The 11,334-nt window shown below is 41.8% G+C and overlaps 3 non-coding genes across 3 annotated transcripts; 1 reads left to right on the plus strand and 2 right to left on the minus strand.

Moving 5' to 3' along the window:
- Positions 1-1,634: 1,634 nt before the first annotated feature.
- On the minus strand, positions 1,635-1,705 carry TRNAG-GCC (transfer RNA glycine (anticodon GCC)). Its single transcript has one exon. It is a non-coding gene; the product is annotated as a tRNA-Gly (tRNA).
- Positions 1,706-8,689: 6,984 nt separating this feature from the next.
- TRNAG-GCC (transfer RNA glycine (anticodon GCC)) lies at positions 8,690-8,760 on the plus strand. Its single transcript has one exon. It is a non-coding gene; the product is annotated as a tRNA-Gly (tRNA).
- Positions 8,761-10,121: 1,361 nt separating this feature from the next.
- Positions 10,122-10,192, minus strand: TRNAG-GCC (transfer RNA glycine (anticodon GCC)). Its single transcript has one exon. It is a non-coding gene; the product is annotated as a tRNA-Gly (tRNA).
- Between the last annotated feature and the right edge of the window lie 1,142 nt (positions 10,193-11,334).

The following is an 11,334-nucleotide window of genomic DNA, read 5'->3' on the forward strand; positions in this document are numbered from 1 at the left end:
TCTCTCTCTATGTCTATCCATCCATCCATTGTGAACTTCCCCCAATTTCAACTGTCCACTTAGCTCCCAGAGCAACACCAATCATTAATAATTTCACTTGCAGTGAGATGACCTGGAATATGAGGGACCCCACCCCAGCAAAAAAAGAAAGAGAGAAAGAGAAAGAAAGAAAGGAGAAAGAAAGAGAGAAAAGAGAGAAAGAAAAAAAAGAAAACAAAAAGAAAGCAAGAGAAAGAGAAAGAAAGAAACCGGGAGAGAGAGAGAGAAAGAGAAAGAAATATGAGGTGGGAGGAGGAAGGAGGAAAGAAGGAGAGAAGGAAGAAAGAGAGAGAAGGAGAGAAGGAGAGAAAGAAATATGAGGTGGGAGGAGGAAGGAGGAAAGAAGGAGAGAAGGAAGAAAGAGAGAGAAGGAGAGAAGGAGAGAAAGAAATATGAGGTGGGAGGAGGAAGGAGGAAAGAAGGAGAGAAGGAAGAAAGAGAGAGAAGGAGAGAAGGAGAGAAAGAAATATGAGGTGGGAGGAGGAAGGAGGAAAGAAGGAGAGAAGGAAGAAAGAGAGAGAAGGAGAGAAGGAGAGAAAGAAATATGAGGTGGGAGGAGGAAGGAGGAAAGAAGGAGAGAAGGAAGAAAGAGAGAGAAGGAGAGAAGGAGAGAAAGAAATATGAGGTGGGAGGAGGAAGGAGGAAAGAAGGAGAGAAGGAAGAAAGAGAGAGAAGGAGAGAAGGAAAGAAAGAAGGAAAGAAAGAAAGAAAGAAAGAAAGAAAGAAAGAAAGAAAGAAAGAGGGAAGTTGCTCCCCCAGTCCATCCTCACAGAAGCCTGCTGTGCTGGGGGGCCTGGAGGGGGTGGTGGGCATCTTGTCCTGTTTGGAGGGGGGATGGATCACCTCCCCCCAGGTAGCCCGTGCCTCCTTTTTCTTGGGTATGTGTCTCTTTGTGTGTTTCTCTCTGTGTGTGCATTACACACCCCCATTTGCCAAAGTGGGATCTGGAGCAGCCCCAAGTTGTGAATTTTCACCCCCATCCACACTCCCCAAAACGAGGCATAAAAAAGAGAACTGCCGTTTGGCCCTGGGTTCCCACGGCACAAAAGACCAGTGGGAACCCTGAAACCTGGACTGCCAAAAATGGGGGGGGGGGTGTTAGAAAATCCCTGGGGAGGGAGGGAGGTCAGCAGGGAGGGGTGGGCCCTGTTGCCAAGTCCAAGAGAAAATTTATATTAGATTAGATTACTAGAACTGGGAGGGCCCTTGGAGGTCCTCTAGTCCAACCCTGTCCTACTGATCCCGGAGGCAGCTTTGGAGGTGTGTATGTGTGTAAAATGAGGGCCCATACTATTGGAGGGGTGTGTGTGTGAGGAGGCTGACCCTTAGGAAGGGCTGCAAAGTGGTGGACAAGTCCATGGCTATTTGAAGTGGGGGGCTATTTTGTTCCTACATCCAGGGGGGGGGTCACAAAACGAAGCAGATATCCTCCACCAGCCCCAGTCTTGAGAAAACACCTTGAAGGGGAGGGGGGGTCTTAAGAGATGGGAGGGGGTAACAAGTGGAACAGGTGCCTCCATTGCAGCAAATTAAAGCAATCCTGGCAACAAGGAGAATAATCGCAACGTATACAAAAAGGGGAAAAAAGAATGTGTTGCATTGGCCGGGAATCGAACCCGGGCCTCCCGCGTGGCAGGCGAGAATTCTACCACTGAACCACCAATGCTCTGGAAAACAGCTGGATTTTCCTCTTCAAATCCTATGCAGTTGTAACACTAGGGCCAGGTCCAATGTTGCGCCACAAATTCACCAGCAAATACTCCCTCCCTCCCTTCCTTCCTGTTTTCCCTTCCTTTTTTCCTTTTTCTCACTCTCTTTTCTTCCTTCCTTCCTCCCTATTCCTTCCTCCTTCTTCCACCGTCCATCTATCCTTCCCTTTTCCTTCTTCCCTTTCTCTATCTCCTTCCTTTTCTCTCTTTCTTTCCTTCTCTCCCTTTGTTCCCCCTCCTCCTTTCCTATCTTTTCTTTCTCTCCTCTCTCCCTCCATCTTCCTCTCTCCCTTCTCCCCCCTCCCTCATTTTTTTCACTTTCTCTCTCCTCCCTTTCTTTCTCTTTTTTCTTTCTCTCTCTTACTTTCTCTCTCTTTTCTCTCCTATCTCGTCCTCCTTTCTCTTTCTCTTTCTTTTTCATCTGTTACTTTTTCTCTTCTTTCTTTTTTCTCTTTCTTTCTCTTTTCTTCTTTCTTTCTTGCTTCTTTCCTTTTCTTTTTATTCATTTGTTTGTTTTTCTTTCTTTTTCTTTCTTTTTCTTTCTCTCTTTCTCTCTCTCTTCTCTTTTTTCTTTCTTTCCTTCCATCCTTCTTTCTTTCCTTCTTTCTTTCTTTTTCTTTCTTTTTATTTATTTATTCATTTATTTATTTTTCTTTCTTTCTCTCACTTTGCTTTTTCTTCTTTCTTTCTTTCTTTCTTTCTTTCTTTCCATCTCTCTCTTTCTCTCTCTCCCTCACCAGGTGGCAAATAGACGTGTGATGGGGGGGGGGAGAAGGGAAAATTTTGCAAGATCCCCCCCCCTCCCCTGGCCCTGTGGCTCAGCTGCATTTGGCACGAGCCTCCTCCCCCCCTTCAGTCCTGCCACTGCCCCCCCCCCCCAATGCCATGGGGCGCCTTGCACAGATCCTGAACTCCGCTAGAGAAGGGGTGAAACTTTTACCGTGGGAAGAATCCTTTGGGTGTGAAAGTTTGGCACCCGGGCGTTTGGGTTGAAAGTGAGGCTGATTGCGCCCCACCTGCCACTTTTGCCTTGAGGTGTCCCTGGCAGATGCCAAGGGGCGGGGTGTGTGTGTGTGTGTGTGTGTGTGTGTAGAGTGGGGGTCTTTCTTTCCCACGCTTCCAAGCCGGGATGGGAAGAAACTGAGTCACCAGTCAGAATTGAATTGAATTTGAATGGAACTGAATTTATTACACTTATAGGTTGATTTGGCAGAGCCTGGAAACTGTGTGTGTGTGTGTGTGTGTGTTTGTGTGTCCCCTTCTTGGCCCACTCCTGCAAAACCCTTTGGGATCTGTCTCCCCCCCAAAAAAACCCACTCCCCAGCATTTTTGCCTAGCCTAGAGCGTTTCTTAGGGACTAGTGCCCGCAACACGGAGGCTCATGTAGATAAGGGCAGGGGTGAGGGGGTGGAAGGCAGAAGTGGGGGGATTGACCAGGTAGGATAGAGGAAATAAGGGTCAGCTCTTGGCCGACTTAGGGGCCAAGCTGGTGCATCTTTGAAAGGCTGTGATGGAAGGCAGAGAAACAAACTGGGTGCAATGCCATATGGGGAAGGAAAAAAAGGAAGAGAGAGAGAGAGAGAAAGAAAGAAAGAAAGAAAGAAAGAAAGAAATAGAAATGAGATGGGAAGGAGGAAGAGGAAAGAAGGAAAGAAGGAAGAGAAAGAAAGAAAGAATAATGAGGTGGAAGAGAGGAGGAGGAGGAAGGAAGGAAGGAAGGAGAGAATGAAGAAAAAGAAAGAAGAAAGAAAGAAAGAAAGAACAAAGAAAGAAAGAAAGAAAGAAAGAAAGAGAAATGAGATGGGAAGGAGGAAGAGGAAAGAAGGAGAGAAGGAAGAGAAAGAAAGAAAGAAAGAAAGAATAATGAGGTGGAAGGGAGGAGGAGGAAAGAAGGAGAGAAGGAAGAGAAAGAAAGAAGAAAGAGAGAGAGAGAGATGAGGTGGGAAGGAAGAGGTAGAAGGAAAGATGAAGGAGAAAGAATGAGAGAAAGAAACAAAGAAAGAGAAAAGAAAGAGAAATTAAGTGGAGAGGAGGAGGTGGAAGGAAGGAGAAAAGGAGAAAAGAGAAAGAAAGAAAGAAAGAAAGAGTAATGTGGTGGAAGGGAGGAGGAGGAAGGCAGGAAGGAGAGAAGGATGAAAAAGAAAGAAAACAGAAAGAAAGAGAGAGAGAGAGAAATGAGGTGGGGAGGAGGAGAAAGAAAGAAAGAAAGAAAGAAAGAAAGAAAGAAAATGTACCACATCCCCACCCTCCATTGCCCCCTAGGAGACCCTGGGAAAGTCTTCTCCACGCCCCAGTGTCAAAAGTTGGCCTGTCCTTTGAAGCCCCCCACCCAAAACAGGGTGGCAACTTTTTTGCACTTCGCTGGAAGCTCACACGAGCCCTTCACACGCCCTGAGAGACCCCCACCCCTGGCAGTTTGGCCAATTTGACAGCTGGAAGGGTGTGTGCAAGTGTGCGAGATGACACACCCACGTGTGAGATGCACGAGGCAGCCAGCGAATGCAAGACCTCAGGACACAGATGTTCGCCCAGTGGGTGGGTTGAAGCGAGCTTTCTGCACACACTCAGAGGCCTGGCGGTGTGTGCTATATCTATCTATCTATCTATCTATCTATCTATCTATCTATCTATCTATCTATCTATCTATCTATCATGAAAGAAATTAAAATAGTAAAAGAAAATGAAATGAAATTAAAATAATAATAAAATTAAATAGTGAAATGAAATAATAAAAGAAAAATAATAAAGTGAAATGAAATATATACCTTTCTTTTACATACATACATACATACATACATACATACATACATACTGTACATACATTATATATATATATGTGTGTGTGTGTGTGTGTGTGTGTATGTATGTAAAAGAAAGGTATATATGTATATACTGTATTTGCCTTGTTATGGCCGATATAGATCTAATGAATAATCTTATTTATTAATTATTTAATAAACCTTTTATTTATTAATTTATTTTAATAAAGATTAATAAATAATCTTTATCTACACAGAAAACAACCATATACACATATACATGTACATGTACATGTACATATACATATACATATACATATACATATACATATACATATACATATACATATACGTATACGTATACGTATACGTATACGTATACATATACATATACATATACATATACATATACACATACATATGAATAAAAGAAATTAAAATAATAAAAGAAATGAAACTAAATAAAAATAATTAAAGCAGGTGGGTTGAAGCAAGCCTTCTGCACACATTCAGAGGCACCGGGGGGGGGGGGGGGTGTTGTCTTTCTAAATTTTGTCATTTAATCCTGTTTTTTTCTTCTATAAATACAGGTCTTGGTGCATCCACATATTATTTTTATTTTATTTTATTTTGGCCCAGACTGTCTCTTTTTTATTTAACAACAACATCAACAACAATAATAAGAGTTGGAAGGGACATTGGAGGTCTTCTAGTCCAACCCCTTGCTTCGGCAGTAGACCGTAAACTACTTCAGACAGATGGTTATCCAACATCTGCTTTAAAACCTCCAGTGCTGGGGCATTCACAACATCTGGAGGCAAGCTGTTCCACTGGTTAATTGTTCTAAACGCTAGGAAACATAGAAACATAGAAGACTGGCGGCAGAAAAAGACCTCATGGTCCATCTAGTCTGCCCTTATACTATTTCCTGTATTTTATCGTAGGATGGATATATGTTTATCCCAGGCATGTTTAAATTCAGTTACTGTGGATTTATCTACCACGTCTGCTGGAAGTTTGTTCCAAGGATCTACTACTCTTTCAGTAAAATAATATTTTCTCATGTTGCTTCTGATCTTTCCCCCAACTAACTTCAGATTGTGTCCCCTTGTTCTTGTGTTCACTTTCCTATTAAAAACACTTCCCTCCTGGACCTTATTTAACCCTTTAACATATTTAAATGTTTCGATCATGTCCCCCCTTTTCCTTCTGTCCTCCAGACTATACAGATTGAGTTCATGAAGTCTTTCCTGATACGTTTTATGCTTGAGACCTTCCACCCTTCTTGTAGCCCGTCTTTGGACCCGTTCAATTTCGTCAATATCTTTTTGTAGGTGAGGTCTCCAGAACTGAACACAGTATTCCAAATGGGGTCTCTATACAGCGGGATCACAATCTCCCTCTTCCTGCTTGTTATACCTCTAGCTATGCAGCCAAGCACTCCACTTGCTTTCTCCTTAATTCTTAGTTCTTAGGAAATTCTTCCTTAGTTCTAAGTTGCTTCTCTCCTTGATTAGTTTCCACCCATTGCTTCTTGTTCTGACTCAGGTGTTTTGGAGAATAGCCTGACTCCTTCTTCTTTGTGGCAACCCATGAGATATTGGAAGACTGCTATCATGTCTCCCCTGGTCCTTCTTTTCATGAAACTAGCCGTGCCCAGTTCCTGCAACCGTTCTTCATATGTTTTAGCCTCCAGTCCCATAATCATCTTTGTTGCTCTTCTCTGGACTCTTTCTAGAGTCTCAACATCCTTTTGGCATCGTGGCGACCAAGACTGAATGCCGGATTCCAAGTGTGGCCTGACCAAGGCCTTGTAAAGTGGTATTAATCCTTTGCGTGTTCTTGATTCTCTCCCTTTTGATGCAGCCTAGAACTGTGTTGGCTTTGTTGGCAGCTGCTGCACACGGCTGGCTCCTATTTAAGTGGTTGTCCACTAGGACTCCAGGATTCCTCTCAGAGTTACTATTGTTGAGCAAGGTACCACATATACTGTACCTGTGCATTTATTTTTTTCTTGCCTAAATGTAGAATCTGACTTTTTAACCTATTCCTCCCTCCCTCCCTCCCTCATTTATTTATTTATTCATCCATCCATCCATCCATTTATTAAATGTATATGCCACCCAACTTCCAGGGGATTCTGGGTGGCTTTTAGCCTTTGTAGAAAACAATATTCATTTCTTTGTTCTCTTTTTCATCTGCCACTCACGCTATTGGATCAAATGTTATTTGCTCAGTTATAAAAACCAAAAAACCCGACAACACTTTATTAGGGTTTTTTTTTGTTAAAAAAGAAACAACAAGGCAAACATGCAAAAAATATAAAAAATACATAGAATGGAACCAACATGAAGAATGGTTATTTGCTCATTATAAAAACCAAAAACAATGACAGCACCCCAACAGTTTTCATTTTTTTGTATAAAAACCCAATAATCTTCATTACATTCTTTTGTTAAAAAAGAAACAACAAACGAGACAAACAAATATAAAATACAACAAACACAAAGAAAGGTTAATCAATTTTACAGCTTTTACAAAGTATTTCTAAGCCTGATTTCAGGTTACACTATTATTTATTGTTATGGCATACAAATCCAATAAATAAATACATAAATAAATTTAGTGTAATTATTAATAATATAATAATCTAATATTACACTATTATTTATGGCAGTTCATAAATTTGATGGATAGGTAGATGATAGATAGATAGATGATAGATAGAATGATGGATAGATAGATAGATAGATGATAGATAGATAGATAGATGATAGATAGAATGATGGATAGATAGATAGATAGATGATAGATAGATAGATAGATGATAGATAGATGATAGATAAATAGAATGATAGATAGATAGATAGATAGATGATAGACAGATTATAGATAAATAGAATGATAGATAGATAGATGATAGATAGATGGATAGATGATAGATAGAATGATAGATAGATAGATAGATAGATAGATAGAATGATAGATAGATAGATAGATGATAGATAGAATGATAGATAGATAGATGATAGATAGACAGAATGATAGATAGAATGATAGATAGAATGATAGATTGATAGATTGATAGAATGATAGAATGATAGAATGATAGAATGATAGAATGATAGAATGATAGAATGATAGAATGATAGAATGATAGAATGATAGAATGATAGAATGATAGAATGATAGAATGATAATGATAGAATTATAGAATGATAGAATGATAGAATGATAGAATGATAGATAGATAGATGATAAATAAATTTAGTTCCTTTTTAACCTTCGCTGATATTGATCTAAATCTATCTCTATAATTCTTTAATCTAATACTATATTTTCCAAATACATTTCTTCTATTTTATATACAATTTGCTTGTTTTTTCTACTAAGACAAAGTGCAAATATTATGGATTCATCTTTGATAGTCCTTGTTTTATTTCGTTTAAACAGCTATATGATTTGTTCCATAGGTCTTAGCAGTTTTCAATGGTCAACCAGGTTTGGAATATTTGAAGTACTGTATGTTTTTCCCTGACTTTGTCTTTTTTTAAAATCATCTGTAAGATGCCCGGTGCAGATGGAAGGCCTACAAATTGAATTTTTTTTAAAAAAATTAAATCTTTATAAAATATAAATAAATATTCCGTCGGGAGTGGGGAGCATTTAGAGTATGGGTCGTCCTCGAGTTATAACCACCGTGGAGCCCAGAATCGATGTTGCACAGCAAAACGTTTGTTATGTGTGAGTTTGGCTCTGTTTTACGACTTTTCTTGGCCGCCGTTGTGAAGCGAATCGTTGCATTTGGGGCAACGGTCGTAAAGCGAGTCAGGTTTCCCCTGTGGACTTCGCTTGTCACAAAGGGAATCACGTGACCCTGGGATGCTGTGACCGTCATAAATCTGAATCGTTTGCCAAGCATCATGAATTTTGATTGCGTGACTGCAGGGATTGTGCAACGGTTGTAAGTGTGAAATACGGTCGTAAGTCCCTTTCTTTTCAGCGCTGTTGTAAGTTTGGTCACTAAATGAACTGTCGTAAATTGAGGAGGGAGCATGTAGAGTCTCCCTTATACAGCAAATCAATGACAGGAATATTTGAAACGGTTTAAATTCCCCCATCTTGGCCAAACAGTCCCTTTCTTATGCTACCCAAGGGACCATCCAGCTGTTTCCTAGCAGTGCATTGGTGGTTCAGTGGTAGAATTCTCGCCTGCCACGCGGGAGGCCCGGGTTCGATTCCCGGCCAATGCAACATGGGTTTTTTTTTTTTTTTGGTGCTCTTTTATACTCTTTTAAGTTTTGCTTCCATTCTCTTTATGCAATTGCATAGTATATAGTGGTTTCCCTTTCGGCCTCCTTCGATTTATCAATTTAAAAAAATTTAGCCGGTCTCTTATGTACATTGAGAGCTTATTCCCTGTGTGTCCAATCTTGGCCAATAAAGAATTATATTATATTATAAATTCTGTTCTGTTCTGTTTTATTCTATTCTTTCTCTATTGTATTCTGTTCTGTTCTGTCCTGTCCTGTTCTATTCTAAATTCTATTCTGTTCATTTCTTTTTCTATTCTGTTCTATTCCAGTCCAGTCCAGTCCAGTACAGACCAGACCAGACCAGACCAGACCAGACCAGACCAGACCAGACCAGACCAGACCAGTCCAGTCCAGTCCAGTCCAGACCAGTCCAGTCCAGACCAGACCAGACCAGACCAGTCCAGTCCAGACCAGTCCAGTCCAGACCAGACCAGACCAGTCCAGTCCAGACCAGACCAGACCAGACCAGACCAGACCAGACCAGTCCAGTCCAGTCCAGTCCAGTCCAGTCCAGACCAGACCAGTCCAGTCCAGACCAGACCAGACCAGACCAGTCCAGTCCAGTCCAGACCAGACCAGACATGACCAGTCCACTCCGGTCCGGTCCACTGCACTGCACTGCACTGCACTCCAGTCCAGTCCAGTCCAGTCCAGTCCAGTCCAGACCAGACCAGACCAGTCCAGTCCAGACCAGACCAGACCAGTCCAGTCCAGTCCAGTCCAGTCCAGACCAGACCAGACCAGACCAGTCCAGTCCAGTCCAGACCAGACCAGTCCAGTCCAGTACAGACCAGACCAGACCAGACCAGACCAGACCAGTCCAGTCCAGACCAGACCAGACCAGACCAGACCAGACCAGACCAGACAAGACCAGACCAGTCCAGTCCAGACCAGACCAGACATGACCAGTCCACTCCGGTCCGGTCCACTGCACTGCACTGCACTCCAGTCCAATCCAGTCCAGACCAGACCAGACCAGACCAGTCCAGTCCAGTCCAGTCCAGTCCAGACCAGACCAGACCAGTCCAGTCCAGACCAGACCAGACCAGTCCACTCCGGTCCGGTCCGGTCCACTGCACTGCACTGCACTCCAGTCCAGTCCAGTCCAGTCTATTTTTTATACTTTGATTGTCGGTTTGGAGGAAAAGAAGGCAGTTAGGCAAATAGAAAGCCCCTTCCTCCCCCCCCCGCCCCCCGCCCCCCCAAATATTGTAAAGAAAAACCGCACCCGTTTAAATTCTGGCAGTACATTATTTTTTTCCCTAGAGAAAAGAACACACACACAAAAAAGAACGTGTTGCATTGGCCGGGAATCGAACCCGGGCCTCCCGCGTGGCAGGCGAGAATTCTACCACTGAACCACCAATGCACATGCTACAAAGCAGGGGTTTATTCGCTGCTACAATCTATTAATTTTATAACTGTCTTCCTAACAAACCCCTGCCTCCTTTTTGCTCTCCGCACTGCACTGATCTTGAGAAAGGGGCTTAAGTTTCCTTCTTATTTCGCCCCCTGCAGTTTCCTTGACTAGAGGCGAAGAGCCAAATGCTGCCTGATCCTCCCAACTCCAATAGAAAATAGCATAGAATAAAATGGAATAGAATAGAACAAATAAAAAAATATGGAATAGAATAGAATTCATAATATAATTCAGAATTTGAATAGAATAGAATTCTTTATTGGCCACGTCTGATTGGACACTCAGGGAATTTCTCTTTCACAGAGAAAGGGAAGGGGAATGACATAAATACAGAGGAAAAGAAAGGAAGGAAGAAAAAAGAAAGAAAGAGAAGGAGAATGACGTACAGGCAGAGAAAGGAAGGAAGGAAGGAAGGAGGGAGGGAAGGAGGGAGAGAAGAAAGAAAAAGGAGAATGACAGAAAAAGAAAGAAAGAAGGAAGGAGGGAAGGAAGGAAGGAAAGAAAGAAAGAAAAGAGAGAAAGAGGCAAACGACATAAAGACAGAGAAAAAGAAAGAAAAAAGGAAGGAAGAGAGAGAAAGGGAGAGAGAGAGAGAGAAAGGAAGGAAAGAAAGAAAGAAAGAGAAGGAGAATGACATAAAGACAGACAGAAAAAGAAAGAAAAAAGGAAGGAAGAGAGAGGGGGATAAAGAGAGAGAAAGGAAGGAAGGAAAGAAAGAAAGAAAAGAGAGAAAGAGGCAAACGACATAAAGACAGAGAAAAAGAAAGAAAAAAGGAAGGAAGAGAGAGAGAGGGAGAGAGAGAGAGAAAGGAAGGAAGGAAAGAAAGAAAGAGAAGGAGAATGACATAAAGACAGACAGAAAAAGAAAGAAAAAAGGAAGGAAGAGAGAGGGGGAGAAAGAGAGAGAAAGGAAGGAAGGAGGGAAGGAAGGAAAGAAAGAAAAGAGAGAAAGAGGCGAACGACATAAAGACAGAGAAAAAGAAAGAAAAAAGGAAGGAAGAGAGAGAGAGGGAGAGAGAGAGAGAGAAAGGAAGGAAAGAAAGAAAGAAAAGAGAAGGAGAAGGAGAATGACATAAAGACAGACAGAAAAA

This window comes from Erythrolamprus reginae, chromosome Z (assembly GCF_031021105.1).
Source record: "Erythrolamprus reginae isolate rEryReg1 chromosome Z, rEryReg1.hap1, whole genome shotgun sequence".
Classification (NCBI taxonomy): domain Eukaryota; kingdom Metazoa; phylum Chordata; class Lepidosauria; order Squamata; family Dipsadidae; genus Erythrolamprus; species Erythrolamprus reginae.